The sequence below is a fragment of the Protopterus annectens genome, chromosome 2.part1 (assembly GCF_019279795.1).
Source record: "Protopterus annectens isolate FY-2018-M chromosome 2.part1, PAN1.0, whole genome shotgun sequence".
Taxonomy (NCBI): Eukaryota; Metazoa; Chordata; order Ceratodontiformes; family Protopteridae; genus Protopterus; species Protopterus annectens.
In genome coordinates this window covers 1,530,154,515-1,530,171,688 of record NC_056729.1, presented here as the reverse complement: position 1 = coordinate 1,530,171,688, position 17,174 = coordinate 1,530,154,515, and the positions used below count along the sequence as shown (strand labels likewise).

Genomic DNA, 17,174 nt, shown 5'->3' with positions numbered 1-17,174 from the left:
TAATAGAGCATCTAATAATTTTGCTTTGACATGATCGGGCAGATTTTGTTCCTTTAACCAAGCATGCCTCCTGATGACAGAACCCACAACAGTGGCCCTGCAGGAGGCCTCCAAAGAATCAAAACCACATTGCAAAGTATGCTTTCCAACTTGTTCAGCTGCATGCAATAAATCCTGCATTTCTTTGTTTTCTGCACATTCAGAATTTATCAACATTTTCTGTTTAAGCAGTGACATAATATATTGTTGATATTTGAGCATATGAAACTGACAATTTAAAGCTCTTATAGCCAAGGTAGCAGAAGTGTAAATCTTTTTTCCCCATCTGTCCAGTGCCGTAGAATCCTTGTCTGACGGGGTAGGGTTTTTTGCAGCGTAAGCCTTGACCCCTTTGGGACCCTGAGAGATAGTTTCTGGGTCAGCAGCAGGGTTTTTGAAAAGGAATTTATGAGAGTCAGGAACCCTGTAGTATCTGTCCGGCTTAACAGGAGCTGGAGGTAAGGAATCAGGGGTCAAACTGGACTCTGAAAATACATCATCTACAATGTCTAACACAGGTGGAATAGCTAGGGGCCTGTGTTGTGGTAGTAAAAGGAAGCCTCTGAGCCTTTTCTTAGATTCTGAAAAATCTTGGCTATCTTATGCTTCGGGCACCGAGCGGCAAGAAAGACTGAAGAAAATGGCGTCGGCTGCATCTTTTATACCCCTGGTGCTCTGACGTCAGGGAAGAGGCGACAGCAACCGACGCCGGACCTAGACTTTGGAATTCAGGCCGACTGAGGGTTATCCTGCTGGCAGGCTACCCAAGTGTAATGACTGCAACAGTGAAACACAAAGAACATCACGGATTGCCTTATCTGATATCCCACATTTCAGAATTTTCCTTACTTCTGCTCTCAGGAGGCATACACTTCTTCAGCCAGCCCAAATTGTAACATCAAATATCAGAGTAGGAAGGCACCCTCCAGCTCAGTGCTCCCTAGCTCAACCTCCATGCAGCAAGGGAAATAATAAAAACAGTAATATACTTGCTAAAAATACAGTAAAAAAACATCTGCAGATAGTGACTAGAAAGGACATCCAGATACAGAGGAGCAACAAGAGAGTCAATAAGCATCCACTGTAGAAGGCAACTTCAGAGATAACTGATATAGCAAGTAGCACTATTAGGTAAATCTCACTTTAAAGGCCTTCTGTAATGGGCAACTCTTTGGAACAATAACAAGCAAGAAAAAAGAAAAGAAAAGAAAAGAAAAACTAGATGAACAGGACTGGTGGAAATCCGAAAGACAAGGCCTCAGAAGACCAATTCTAAATTACTGTGGTGCTAAGAAAACCAATTCCTGTTCAACCAAATACTTAATAAAGGTGTGAATCAACAAGTGGACTTGTCAAGGGACAAACATCCTTCGCATAAACATTCCGAAGGAAGCACTGTAAGCAGAGTCTCCAGTGTTTTCCCATCAGAAGTTAGCAGTCTGCTGTAAAAGACAAAGCAGTCACAGCAAGCCACTATGGACAGGTTTGGTTATTCATTGCAAAAGCTTCCTTAAATTAAACAAAGCAAAAAAATGCATACATGTGCCTTCCTAAACTCTGGCATCCTCTTCGGATATAAAACCTGACCTGGTGGTACATGTTCAAGATATGAAATGTTCCTCCCAACAACACCCCCCTCCCCAAACTATGCTCCTGTAAATTGACTGGTTTAAGTAAAGTTCTAGCACCATTTTGGGAGAAAATGTGAGTTAATCCTTAAAACTACCAAGTCTTTGTAAAATATGACATAATGCTTCCTACAAAAGGGACATGCTGCTCAGACATCCTATAGGTGGAGGTGATGAAAATCAAGAAAGACGTCTTTCAAAGAATTAACTTCACAGCTCCCAACCCAGTCATGTCAGCTGGAGGCCTGAAGTTAAGTCCACAGAAGCAGCATATTTTAAACGCAAATGAAGATGCAGAACACCCTTCCAAGAAATGCCACTGCTGAGACATACTTCTGTCCTCAAAAAGGTCAAAATAAAGACAAACATATGCATTTTAACCGTGAATAACTAAGTTATAAATCATATGACTGATGTGCAAGATAGTAAGCAGTTAACACTGATCTAAAAGGTGACAGAAGACAGCTTTCTAGCCAAATGGTGAAACTCTTCCACTTAGAACATATCTGGCAGATGGAATGCTTACTGGCAACTTCTATGAACTCAAACTCATGTCAAGATTGCACAATAGAAGGACGGAAATCTAAAGCAGAGCCAAGTCTTGGGGTGGAGATAGCTGTTACCCCAAATGAAGGACACTTCATTGGTTTCTACACGGACTACTTCCTGTACTGCCATGGATCCAAAAACCTGAAATCACACCCTTGTTGGCTACCAAGAGGCAACCAGGTTGAGTTCTGGACTTGTACTAATGAATTTCATGACAAAGTGCAGTACTAGAAGAATGCTGGAATGGCACACAGGAATCTTCCTTAGTATGGAAGGGAGTACACATCTACCATCAGCATCCACCTTGCACGACTTAAGTGAAGAAAAGGATGACCATCTTCTACCTGTGTGACAAACATGTTCATATCCAGGTTGCTCCAACTCCTGAAAAAACTTGACAGAATTCCTCCAGGAAACAGAAGCAAAAGTGCTCACCACAACTACTTTCTCCAGAAAGTAAATGGCTGCAAACAGTATTGCAGATCTCTGCAGAGCTGGCACAAGGTCATGCTGTTTGGTCTAAACTTAGATCACACCATGGCTTGCAAACAGCAATAAAGGCTTATGTTCACAACTCACTTTCTAAAGCTTCAAGGACAAGAAACAGCCCACAGATTCAGCTGGCTAATATGAAGCCATTGTTTGAGGGCGGGCATTTCATGGTGTAAAGGAGGAGCAGCAATGAGTTCTCCTATCCACCAGCAAAGTGTCAATCACCGGCACCTGAAAAGGATTGAAGATTTATGTGGAGTTATTCCTATCATTTTCATTAATCTAGATCCCCTAGACAAAGGTTTGACACCAAAAAGGTCTACGACTGCTATGTAGCTAATGATAGCTCACTGTTGACTGCAATACCTGCATTCTGACCCATGCAAATGGACCAAAGAAAACTGGTTGTCATACAGACTAAAAGATCCAAATTTGGACTTTCTGCTGCAACTTTATATTCAAGATGCCAGAGCTATGACACCCTCTGCTATCTATGTGGGTAAAAACCTGCAGAACTGAACTAGAGTTCTGCCCAGAAGAGGGCAATTATTTACACTGGAAAAAAAGGGAGGACTTCTTCCAGTTAAGAGGACCTATCCAGGGCCCAACATTCCAAAGCAATTAAGCCAAAACCACTAAGAATTTCCTCAAATGGGTAATAGCAGTCAATCATTAGTTAAGGGCACTTTTTCCTGCAGCACTACCACCACAGCTAGCATTTTGGTAAAGACCAAACCAGCAATACTCTGTTGTGACAGTGAACTGCAGTGTACCAAAAGGGAGATGTGTACTGCCCTATGGATGAGAGGAACCAAGACCCCATCTCTGCTCGAGTTGGTGGCAAGTTGGGTGGATATAAAAAGGCCCTATGGCATCTACTGAAAAGGGCAAGGGAAGTTCCCCAGTGCCCTGGCCAAATTTCCCCTAGAAGTGCAATCATCTCAGATTGCCCCTGAAAATAAGATACTAGCCTAATGGAACTAACCTGGTCAACGAAAAAGTATAAACAAATAAGCAGACTCACAGTGACCCAAAGGAAATTGCTTGGTGAATGCCAGTGATGTGCCTGACAAAGGGTATCCAAAATACCCATCATCTTCATGGAGGCACCTTGCAGTAGTGTCATGACTACCCCCCCCCCCCCATTAGAGAGTCACAATCCAGAATTTGACATGCTAGATGTGCCTGCTAAGTTACTGAAGTCTTGGATGGAACAGTAGATGTCTGTAACCTCTAGAACAAGGAGACAGGAGGAGTAGACTCAACCCATGCTACTCACCTAAAGAGAACCAGCCACCATGCATCCTTTTCAGAGTTTGTTTGAATCTATTCAAAAAGCTCTGCAGATACCACCTGGCCCCAGAGGAGCACTCTTTCAAAGAAAGAGCCTCCAGAGTAATACATGGGCCTTCTGTGGCAAAAAAAAACTAGAACTCGCATAGCTATGATGATGGCTTTTCTAAGCTGGCTCAAACTCAGGAAAAAATGACTGCTACCAGCAATCTACAATATAAGTCGGGAATGCATCTTCAATGATACAGATTACAGATAATAATGATTCTTTTTTCCCCAGAGTGGATTCTTCTCCTTGGAGAAGGGGTGGAATTTTCCCCACGGTGGATTCTTCTCCTTGGAGAAGGGGTGGAATTTTCCCCACGGTGGATTCTTCTCCTTGGAGAAGGGGTGGACACAGAAGCAAAGGAAGTAGATGGAGGGAGTCATAAAAATCCCTCCACAGTTGTTAACCCTTTCTTCTTTCTTTCAAGGTCTTATGGCAGATCTTGAAACAAATGGCCTAGACATGCAATTTCATCAGAAGTGTGCATCAAACATGACCTGCTTAAACCTCATTCTTAAAACGACAGTTACACATACGTGTACGCTTGCAGCACTGCTATTGGCACAGACACAAAGGCTTTCTAGAAACCAACTGTAAGTACACTCAAAGATCATTTCCAGGGATTCTTGGTCCCCAAAATTAAAATTCTCTGTCAAAATTTCTGATGCCTAGCCACAACGAAGGACCAGAAGTGGGACAGCTGAAATGCACAGTCAAGGAACTCCAATTCAAACTGCCAGAGGAGAAAATCCTCTCACCAATATTACCCAAAGTCTTGGTTTTCTAAAGCCGAAAGACACAACAACTTGGTTTTCTAGTCAAAACATTAAGCTACCCAGAACACTTGTTCATGATGTCAAGTAATTCAACCTGGGAGTTAATACTGGGTGTCTACTATCATGGCATCACAAGAACACAAATCTAGATGCTTCAGAAATGCAAAAAAATGACATGCTTCATAACAGGCTCCATAAGAGAGAATGCTTCACATCTTCACATCCTTCTTCAAATACAGATCTAGCCATTTCTTGAGAGGTGGCAGTGCAGCAACAAACCAATCCCAACTGGAGTTTGAGCCACATGATCTCTGCAGGGGAAGGGATCATCAGGAAGGGGGCTAGTTCCCATCAAACACAAGGACCACCAGATCCTCAATCCTCTTAGAAGAGGGGGGTGAAAGGAAGATCTAAACACCCTCTTCAGTAGTGGAAGATCTAAAGTGTGGTAAGCAAGTTTTGGGTGAGGGGGCAAAGGGTACTACATAACAGTGAAGGTACACTGTCATGATAGAACCAAATGGGACTCAATTGGTTTCAAACACCCACCAGACACTGAAAAAAAATTCATTTACATTCAACATCTGGACTGCTCCTGTAAACACAACTAGTACCGGAAGACCAGCAGGAATTGTCTCAGTCCTAGCCACTAAGCAACAAATTCATTGCTCCGAGAGTTCAATTACAGAGTCTTTGTTTCAGCAAGTACAGTTATGCAAGATCCTACCATAACAGTAGATGTCCCACTTCACACTGTTGCAGTATTTTTTTATATTTGGGATATCCTGCCAAACCAACCCCCAAAAAATAACATGCCCATCCAGGAAGGAAAACAGAAGGGATAAAGGACACAAGACGAGACCCCTCGGCCAGGAATAGGCAACAGAAAATAAAAAAAGGGCAGAAGTGGTGACTGAATACTGCAACGGTGAAAAGTAGGACTTCTACTGTTATGCTAATATCATGCACAACAGTACTATGTCCTCCTCCTGCAGTACTCTTTATACCTGGAGAGTACAAAAGCAAAATAGAAAGTACAAGAGGAGGAAGGAAGGAAGAGAGAAGAGCCTTCCACAAACCGATAAAGGACAGCCCTGGAAATGACATTCGAATTGTAATGCTTGGTAAAACTGTGGACAGAAGACCAAGTAACAGCTTCCAAGATGGATCTAGTATTAAAAAAAAGCACCAGAAGAAGCTACTACCCTGGTAGAATGAGCACAAACAGAAGAGGAAAGCTGCCTAACATGAAAAGAACAAACAAAAATAAATGGTTTTACAGATCCAGGAGGAGATGGTTAACTCTAACAATGCCAAACCCAATTGCCTGTCATGAAACAAAAAGTAGCTCAGATTCTCCGATGTATTTTGTCTTATCCAAGCAAGATCTGAGCTGCCTATGTCAATCCCAAGGTGTGGAGTATCTTCTCACTAGCAAATTGTGGAGAAGGAAAAATGAATACACTGATCCAAGGGCAAATCATTAACCACCTTGGGCATAAAAAGTGGATTAGTACAGAGAGACACTCCTGTCCTTGTGAAAAATCAAAAAAGGTGGCATTACCAGGAGGGCTTGGAGTTTAGAAATTCTCTCGGCAGAAGTAAGAGCCACCAACAATACTGTCATCCAAGTACAATATAGTAGGGAAGAAAGGGCAGGGTCAAAAGACGACAGAGTCAAATTTTCAAGAACAAAATTAAGGTACCAAAAAAGAGGAGTAAGCTTTCATGGCCGCCTTACATGAAGGACACCTTTTCAGAATAGAGGTCTTACATGAAGGACACCTTTTCAGAATTTTTGCTTACATCAAAACTAGAAGCCAAAGGTAGACTCAAAGGCAAAAATGAATGACAAATGGGCTTTAACAGAAAAATATTGCAACCAGTATTGAGAAATTCATACAAATAAGAAAGGACCATAGGTACCCCCACAGAAAAATGGTTCTAGTCATGCTTGAGACACCAAAGAGAAAATCTCTTCCATTTAGCCAGAACGGATATTTGTAATATAGTGTGTTTTCTGGCATCCTATCAAAACAAAGTGTTGGCTGAAGTGTGGACAAGCAAGCATGAATGAGAGATCCCTTGTCTTGTGTAAGATCATCTATCCATCCTATGAGGTAACCTGTGATGACTGCCTCTAGCCAAGTGAAAGAGAAGGGGGAAACCAGTGCTGTCTGAACCAAAAGGGAGTCACCAGACAGATTTCAGGTGTGTTCTGTGTGATCTTATTTATGCAAGACCCTGGGAAGTAGAGGAAGAGAATAGGTATGCAGAAATATCCCCTTCCAAGAAAAGGGCATGGCATCCACATTCCAAGACCGTGGACTTAGAACTCTAGAACACAACTGAGGAAGTTGCCTGTTCAGAGGGAATTCAAAAAGTTCTACTTGAGAGTATGGACTATGTCCAGAAATGCCTCTCTCAAAAGCATCCATTTGTGAGGATGTGTGCTAGACCTTCTCAAACAGTCTGCCACTAGACTGTGCTCTGAAGGGATGTAAACCAACTGAAGAACTAAGTAATGGTGGGTTGCAAAATCCCAAGCCTGAACAGCCATCCTGCAAGGAGGTAAGACTTTGTGCCCCCTAGCCTGTTGATGTACCACATGACTGTGGTATGGTCTGTAAAAAACTTTAGAGCACCCAGAACCCAAAGGAAGTGAAAAGCTTGAACAGCTAGGATTAAAGCCCTCCTCTCTTTGATACTGATGTAGTCTTACATCTGTTGTTGGGACCAAATACCCTGAACTTTCAGGTTGTTGGAAGAAGCTCTCCACACTTGATGTAAAGCATCTGTGTACAGTTCTTCATTAGGAAAAGGAACCTTAAAATGGAGACCTGACTTTAGGAAGATCTGCTGAATCCACCAGCAGAGTCTGAATTTGAGAAATGGGTAAAAGGAAGGACTGGAAACTCCAGAGGGTGTCATTACTGCAGCCAACCAGTCTTGAGATATCACTGAAATTTCCATATGTGGGGTTTGGCAAAAGGAACCATGGGAAAGGTGAATGCCATAAACTCAGGGGCTTGGAAAAATTCCTTTGCAGGAATAGTACGAGGAGGAAAAAGAAGAGACTGAAAATAAGTAGTCAAAGAGAGGATCTCGGAAGGCAGAAGAGTAGCCAACATTGGGATGGTCTGAATCTGCAACCCAAAAATACTTGGTCCTGAGTGGGAGTCAACACAGACTTTTGGATATTTAGGGCAAATCCCACATTGCACAGGAGAGGCATAGTGAAATGTAGATTCTGAAGCAGGAGCTGCTGAGGGGGAGCTTGAAATCAGGTCATCCATATAAGAGAATATTTGAATTCCCTGAGGTCTGCAAAAAGCTACTATAGCAGCCATACATTTGTTAAAATACCCTTGGAGCTGTAGAAAGACCAAAAGGCAAAGCAGAGAACTGATAATAACAGAAAGAAATTAAGACACATAAAAAATCCCAAAGAGAGTACACAAGAATATGGAGGTAAGCATCCTTCAAATCCAGGGAGACAAGATAGGCCTAGGGAAGTAAAAAGTACAGTTTTGTACGTACCATAAATGTAGATGTTAGAGTGTTCACACTGCTGCAGTCATCACACTTGGGTTATCTGCCGTCAGGCGGTCCCACAGTCGGCCCGAGTTCCAAAGTCCTGGTCCGGCGTCGGTTGCTGTCGCTTCTTCCCTGACATCAGTGCGACAGGGGTATAAAAGAGGCAGCAGACGCCATTTTCTTCAGTTTTTCTTGCCCCAGATGTCAGGTGCCCCCAAACAGGAAGGCAATACATAATCCTAAGTAAATTACATAAGTAGAAAGCAATAGCTACAGCTGTAAGCAAATACACCATATAGAAATACATCTTAGAGATTGTATAAACAGGGAGCTATAGATAAAACCCAGGTAAGAAGAGGGGAAGGTGGGAGGGTAACCTGGACTGCAGCAGTGTGAACACTCGAACATCTACATTTATGGTAGGTACAAAACTGTACTATGTTCATCGTGTTACACTGCTGCAGTCATCACACTTGGGTTGAATCCCAAGGCTAAGGCTGGGCAGTCGGTACTAAACAGGGTTTGGAGAAGCTAGTAGGCCCTGCAAAACTGCAGTGGCAAAGCCAGCTCTGGTTTTTGTGTATAGAGGTAAGTGGTAATGCTTGGTGAAGGTGTGCACTGAACTCCAAGTTGCAGCTTCCAAAATATCCTTGGTTGGTACCCCTCTGAGGAAGGCTGCTGATGTTGCTGTAGCCCTGGTGGAATGAGGCCTAATGTTACCAGGTACAGGTTTCCCATGGTGTGTGTAGCAGAAATGGATACAATGTCCTATCCATTTTGAAATGGTCTGTTTTGATATAGGCTTTCCTTGAGATCCTGCAGCATAGGATACAAAGAGCTGATCAGATATTCTGAAAACCTTTGTTTTATCCAAGTAGAAACGTAATTGCCTGTGAATGTCCAAAGAGTGTAGGAGCCTTTCCCCTTTATTCTGGGGGTTTGGATAAAAGGTGGGTAAATTAATGGTTTGGTTTAGAGCCACACTGGATACTACCTTTGGCATAAAGGAAGGGTTAGTTCGTAAAGAGACTATCTTGATGAAAAATGATGAAAGGCTCCACTGCCATTAGGGCCTATAGCTCTGAGACTCTTCGTGCTGAAGTTATTGCTAGCAGCAGGGCAGTTTTCCATGATAAAAACTGTAAATCAGCTGAAAAAGCTGGCTCGAAGGGCGGTAGTGTACGTTTTTCCAAAACAAAATTGAGGTCCCAAGTTGGTGTTGGTGCTCTTCAGGGCAGTCTTATGTTCTTAGCCCCTCTGAGGTACTGTCTTAATAATGGATGTGAAAAAATATGAGGATCCGTGTTGTAATGAGCTGAAATGGCTGAAGCATGGATCTTTATATATGAAAAGGAAAGGCCTTTGTGCAACATCTCAGTTAAATATTGCAGACTCTGAGGAATATTTGGGACAAGAGGATTTTGGCCTTTAGCCTGGTTCCAGGCGCAGAATCTTTTCCATTTGTTTGGGTAGGTTTTCCTGGTGCGGGGTCTCCTGGCCTCCAGAATGACATCCATAACAGCTGTAGAGAGAAGTGTTGACTGGTTGTTTAGATAATCTGCCATGCAGCCAGATTTAAAGTCTTGAGCTGGCTGTGTAGAATCTGATTGTTTTGCTGAGTCAGCAGGTGAGGAATTTGAGGTAAAATCCATGGTGGGCCTTGAGCCATGTTCCTTAATATTGGATACCAGTGTTGGCGTGGCCAGTCTGGAGCAATGAGTATCATTTGTGGCCTCTCTAATCTGGCTTTTAGCAGCACCTTTGCCAGAAGAGGCAGTGGAGGAAAGGCATACACTGTTAGTGTTTTCCAACTGAATGAGAGGGCGTCCACTTTCCATGCTAGTGTGTGGTATGTCCTTGTGCAAAACTTTCGCAGTTGGTACTTTTGGGGGGGGGAGGCAAACAGATCTATATCTGGGCTCCCCCATTTTTGAGTTATCATTGTGAATACTTGTGGGTCTAGTTTCCACTCGTGAGGATCCATGATATTTCTGTTTAGTTTGTCTGCAAATGTATTTTTCTTTCCTGGCAGGAATTGTGCTTGTAGTTGAACTTGGTATTTCAGTGCTGTGTTCCACAAGGTCATTGCTTGCCTGCATAGGGGGTAGGAATGTGTGCCCCCTTGTTTGTTTATGTATCAAATCACTGTGTTGTTGTCCATCTTTATTAGAAGTTGTCCTGGATGTAGGAGGTCCTTGAAAGCTGTTAGGACATTTTGTACAGCTAGCATCTCTTTTTGATTGTTGTGGAGATGCATTTGATCTGCAGACCATTTGCCCTGAACACACTGTCCTGCCATGTGTGCTCCCCAGGCGTAATCCGATGCATCTGTTGTCATTGTTTGCCTGGCTGTGGGCAAAGTGAAAGGCTGACCCTTGTTGAGGTGACAGGCCTGAGCCCACCATAGAAACTCTTGTTGAAGGCAGGGAATTAGTGGTATTATTGTTTCCAAGCTGTGGCTGTGTTGAGTCCATACGCTTTTCAGTTACCATTGTAATTTCCTCATATGCAGTTTGGCATATGGTATTAGTAGTATGCAAGATGCCATGAATCCAAAGGCCTGCAGAATTTTTCTTGCAGGGAGTTGGGTCTTTGTTGCCATCATTTTGAAGTATTGAGTCAGTTGTCCTTGCTTGTCTGGCATGAGATAAGCCATCTGGGCCGTTGTATTTAAGCTGGCACCCAGGAATATTATGTCTTGTGAGGGCACTAGTTTTGACTTATTCGTTTACTGTGTACCCTAGGCAACTTAGTAGGATTTTTACAAACGCCAGATGTTTTTAAAGAATGTCCTTGCTGTCTCTGCTTGAATAAGGAAGTCGTCCAGGTATGAATAAATTTGGATTCCTCTTTGTCTGCAGTATGCAATTACTGGTGCCAGGCATTTTGTGAAGACCCTAGGCGCAGTAGATAAGCCAAAGGGCAGTGCAGAGAATTGGTAATGAGCTGTACCTGCTAAAAATCAGAGGTATCTTCTGCAATTTTGTCTGATAGGGACATGCAGGTATGCCTCCTTGAGGTCCAACGTTACTAGCCAAACCTTCTTGCCCAACATGGGAAGAAGTTGCTGTAGTGTGAGCATCTTGAATTTGGGTACTTCCAGGTATGTGTTTAGAATTGAAAGGTCCAGAATGGGTCTCCAGGCTTTGTCCTTTCGGGGAACCAGAAAGAGTCTTGAGTAAAATCCTTGTCCTTGCTCCCGTGTAGGAACCTGTTGAATGGCTCTCATGTCCATGAGTGCTGTAATTTGTCTTTGAGCCTCTGCCCGTTGATTTGATGGCAGGTTTGGCATTCCTTTTATCCTTGGTAAAGTGTGAAAGTGGAACCTGTATCCTTGAGTCGCAATATTTAGGACCCATTTGTCTTTTGTGATGATGTGCCAATTGTCTGCAAAAAGTGCAAGTTTTCCTCCCAAAGGAGCTGCCAAGAGTGATTTGCTTGGAATTCTGAGGGGTAAGTCATTGCGATTGTCTTCAGATAGCTTGGGACCTGTCTTCTCCTCCTTTCTGGGTTGTGGCACCTCATTGTCGTGGCTTGTAAGAGCCTTGTGGCTGACCTCTGCCCCTTGGGCGTCTGTATTTGCCCCTCTGAGGTCTGTCAGAAGTTGGAAAGGACCAGTTTTTGGTTGGCCAATTTCTGCTGAAATGAGGGGGTTGGACCTGTAAAAAATCCTTGACCGTCTGCATAGATTTTGCCTTATCCTCCATTTTCTTTAAAACCTCTTCTGCTTTCATGCCAAATAAAACATCCTGCTGTAAGGGTGCATCCAATAACTTTGCTTTAACATGATCAGGTAAAGTTTGTTCTTTAAACCAAGCATGCCTACGAATGACAGACCCTGTTACAGCTGCTCTGCAAGAAGCTTCCAATGAATCAAATCCACATTGCAAAGTTTGTTTTCCCACTTGTTCTAATGCATGCAACAAATCTTGCATTTCCTTGTTATCAGGTTGCTCTGTATGTGTGCTCATTTTTTGTTTTAATTGAGACATCAAATATTGTTGATATTTCAGCATGTGAAACTGGCAATTTAAGGCCCTCATAGCTAGAGTAGCTGAGGTATATACTTTCTTTCCCCATCTGTCTAGTGCTCTAGAATCCCTTTCAGACGGTACAGGATTTTTAGCAATAGAGACCTTAACCCCATTGGGACCCTGGGAAATGGTTTCTGGGTCAGCAACAGGGCTTTTATATAGGAATTTATGTGAGTCAGGAACTCTGTAGTATCTGTCTGGTTTGGCTGGTGCAGGAGGTAATGAATCTGGGTTAAGGCTAGATTCTGAATAAACATCATCCACAATGTCTAACACAGGTGGAATAGCAAGGGGTCTGTGCTGGGGTAGTAAGAGGAATTCTCGGAGCATTTTCTTAGAATCAGAGTAATCCTGGCCTTCCCAGTGGAAATGTTCCCTCATGGTATGTAAAGTTTCCCCAAAAGAGTAGTCTTCTGGGGGAGATGCTGAAGGAATAGACTCTTCAGCATCAGAGTCTTCATAAGGGGGAAAAGATTACTCCTGTTCCTCAGAAGAATCTGAAGTAATGGAAACCTGGTCAGAGGAAGCGTAGTTCTCCTCCTGTCTAGGCCTTTTGTCAGGTGGGGGATGGGAACCCCCTAGGGTAATTAAGTCTTTGGCCATCTTAAGCATCTGTTTCTTAGGCATGGGGCCTTGCACTGGAGACTGCTGTACAGGCTTCCTTACTTTTAATGGAGTTTTCAGTTTTGCAAAGGATGTAATAGTAAGTGTAGTCGGTCTGAAGACACCTGCAGCAACTGACAGCCTTTCAATTGCACCGGAATCCCCATCAGCCATGGAGTCAGAAGGGCCTAAAGATAAAGGCTCTGGAGGACCTGCAATCTCTGCTTGGGAGTCGGATGCAGGCTGGGGTTCTAAATCAGCGGTCGTCAGGGGCTGCGTAGGCGCCTCACTGAAAACCGGAGAACCGGCGACTGGCCTAGCAGAGGCCTCGGTGTCTGGTTTGGGTCTCGGCTGCCTGTCCTTATCTTTGCACTTTTTATGCATCCCGGTCGTCGGTTGCTCCAACGGCATGGTATAATTCAATTTTCTACAAAAATAATGTCAGGCAAAATCAAACCGACGTTTAATAGTTTGTTTGTTAAACCTAGCACAAAACCGACAACCTGTGACGTCGTGGTCTGGGCCTAGGCAAGGGATACAATAAGAATGAAAATCCTTATGAGGTATTTGCTTCCCACAAGAAATGCAGTTATTAACTTTTTCTGACATCGGACTGAGGCAAGAAAAGGTTCCGCAACGGGGTACTTAGCTTTATTGAAGACTTCGGTCTGAAATTCAATTTGAAAATCTCAGGAGTCGGCCGACCGGCACTTGTGAACTGCTTCTGCTTCGGGCACCGCGCGGCAAGAAAGACTGAAGAAAATGGCGTTGGCTGCCTCTTTTATACCCGTCGCACTGACATCAGGGAAGAAGTGACAGCAACCAACGCCGGACCAAGACTTTGGAACTCGGGCCGACTGCAGGACCGCCTGACGGCAGATAACCCAAGTGTGATGACTGCAGCAGTGTAACACGATGAACATCAGGGAAAAGGGTCTGAAAAGAACATCCATACAGAAGGAACCCTGACAAAGGTGTTGAGAGAGGACAGGTCTAGAATGGGCCTCCACAACCCCTCCTTCATGGGAACCAGCAACATTCTGGAACAAAACCCTGTTCCCTGTTGAAACAACGGAACAGGTTGTACAGTTCCCTGTTCCACCAGATTCCATAGGACCACAGGAAAATGAGGAATTTGGCAAGGCAGAGGCTGAAAAGATGGAGGACAGCTAGAAAAATGAAGGAAGGGACTTTCAAGCCATAAAATAACCATGCTGGACAATGGAGAGGACCCAGGTGTCTGTGGTTATCTGTTGCTAAACAGAGAAGGGAAGGAAAGGAAAGGAAATGCTTAGCCTGTGGGATAGAGGAACCTGGCCAAGGGGGAGGAGATACTAGATGTCAGACAGGGACATACTTTTCAGGACAACAAGGTTTTTGGCCTCTAGAATTCTAAGTGGGTTTACCTGGGAAAATCTGCTTAGAAACCCAGTAACATCTAGCAAGTTGTCTAGGCTGCCTACAGGCAAAAGATTTCAAAGGATAGTTCCTCTGGAACTTAGGTACAGGAGAAACAAAAATTTGTTTAAGGTCCTGCATAATCTTGTCCTTATTCTGCAGTGTTTTCAACAATTCTGCAGCAGCAGAATTTAAAAGTTTGGCCTTAAATATCCACAGGTGAAGCCTGCAGTCACAACCAGGGATACTTTGTCATGATATAACTAGATGCAGCTGCCCTAAAAGAGGCACCAGCTGCTTTTAATGGAATGGCAAGCTACCTGAGAGGCAAAATTCAGAAGAGAGAGAGCAGAAGTCTTACTGTAAGAATCAAGCATGTCAGGCAACACCTCAAGCTGGGACAGAAGAGCCAGGACATATTTAGTAATGTGGATCTAATAAATTACAACCCTAAAAACCACACACTTTTTTTTCTCTCTCCATAGCATGACTTGTCCTTGTCAGAAGGCAGAAGGTTGGAAGAGGAAAACAGTTTGAATGGCTTATCTGTGGAGATGGAAATAACAGTAGGATCAGATTAAAGACTTTTATAGAAGTATTTATGATCCTCAGGTACTGTATATAATCTATCTGGCTTCTTAGAGGCCCGAGACACTTTTGTAAATGTGTCCTACACGGTAGCTAAAACAGGAAACTGAAGGAGGTCTGGGTGAGTCTATCTGCAAGAGTTCATAGTACAGCTTTTTAAAGTCTGACACTTGGGAACAATCCCACTCAAGTTCCATCATACTGTATCCTAAAAGGATAATTCCCAAAAGGAGAGCCAGGAGACAAAGAATCTTCTTTATCAGACCCCAAAGCCAAAAGAGTGCATTTGTGAGGAACATGCCAAGGATTCTTCAGAGTCCAACTCTTTGAAAGAAACAGAATCTCTAGGTCTCTCAGATGGGGTGGATGACCACAGCAGCAGCGACAGACAATCTTGGTGTTTGTTTGTGTGTGTGTGGGGGGGGGGGGGGTCAAAGCCATGAGGGCATTAAACAGCCCTTGAGTAAAATCCTGCCATTCTTTTGTGAGAATCCTTAGCCAAAGTAACCACATATTTGTCAGTTTCTTTTTTTGAAGGAACTTCTGCCTTGACAAATCTAGGAGGGTAAGACCCCTGTCTATTTCTTCCCTAACTACAATTTGGGGAATTCCCTAGGCCTTTCAGATATAATTAACTGTGATTCCCCCCTCTACATCTGTACCAGATGTATGCACAGCCTCAAAGGATCTGCAAGTATGAAGCTCATTATCAACCTCCAGCTTGGTTGTGACAGAGGGAACTGGCATCAGCACAGGACATTCCTCAGGTTCTTCATCCAACCTGAGGGAGATGTCTAGTGGAAGCTAGAAAGCAGCAGATTCAGTACGTGCTTTTTTAGCTTTTTTCTTAGCAGGCATCTGAACTTCAGGGCAGGTGGATTTGACCATGGCACCCAGGGACCGTAAATACAGATGCTGGTTTTCCAGATAAATATAAAGGGAAGACAAATGGATGGACAGAAGTTTGACAGATCTCACACACAGTAAAATTGTGCATAGTACCTAAACAAAAAAGGCACTTTTGTGTCTATATTTACAGGGAACATGCTCCCACACTCACATTTCCCCTTCCTGGATGACATGAAAACAAACAAGGAGAAAAAAAGAAAGGAAGGAACCCCAATGGGGCACTTATCTTTAGAAGGTTAGGTAGATGAACTAGTTTGGTGAATGGCATACAGAACAATTCAGAAGCAGAGTTTGGACCAACATCAAAGAGGTTCTTATGATTAGGTGTCTGTACATCATACATATACCTTACACGAAGGACATACATTTGACATATGATGTTGGGAAGGTGTAAAGGCTTTGATATGCTGGCCAGAGAGATATCCAGCACAGGACAGCCTAAGTAGAAAGAATACTGCAACAGAGATAAGGACGGACATCTCAAAAGATCCTTATATATAAGCAAGCCAGGTCAGGCTCTTGGTGCTCAGTCATGGGAGGGCTGATACTGACATGAGCACAATTTTGAAAACAAATGCAGCAGTCATGATCACTGCTCTGGTACAGCAAGCCCATAGGTTTGTTGCTGAACTCATAACACAATTACAGTTAAACAACTAATCAAAGGATCTGCTTGGAGTCCAGTCTACCCACTTTTCCTGTCATAAAGGCTATAAACAGCTGCCCCATTTGCCTAAACATTGGCTCTAATGATGATACAACATTCTAGCCAACAGTGAACAGCCAAGACGGTATCCTTCCACACTGACGGCTTGTAGCCCTATCACCCTTCTAGCTCCAACTTTCTGATGGACTTCAGATATCCATTAGCTGCATTACCTACACTGCCAAAGGTTGACTTGCCCAAAGGTTCCTTGACATTATAAATGCCACTTCTCTCTAAAAAAAATAGCTGTATGTGGATTAGAACAATTTACACTATATCACAGACCTTTAAATTTGTATGGTTAAGGACATGCCAAAATTTTCTTAAGACAGCAAAACAAGCTCAGTTGGTGGCCTAGCAAACAACTGGATACAACTGAGTGAGTAGAATGTTGGTGCACATTAATCTGTATCTGCATAATAATGTTAATCTGCAGTTCTTATATTTTTGATGTGATTCTGTTAAAGTTGCTCTGGCTTGTTTTGGGGTTAAACTCATTTTGAGAAAAAAATTAAGTTAGGAAGGAACCCAAGTGTACCCGCACTGGAAAGAGTTCCATGAAGTAAACCAAATTTT

General features: G+C 43.2%; 1 protein-coding gene across 1 annotated transcript in view; it reads right to left on the bottom strand.

Moving 5' to 3' along the window:
• Positions 1–17,174, bottom strand: part of PANK4 (pantothenate kinase 4 (inactive)) — a 1,309,469-nt gene that overhangs the window by 1,124,834 nt on the left and 167,461 nt on the right. The window lies entirely within an intron of this gene.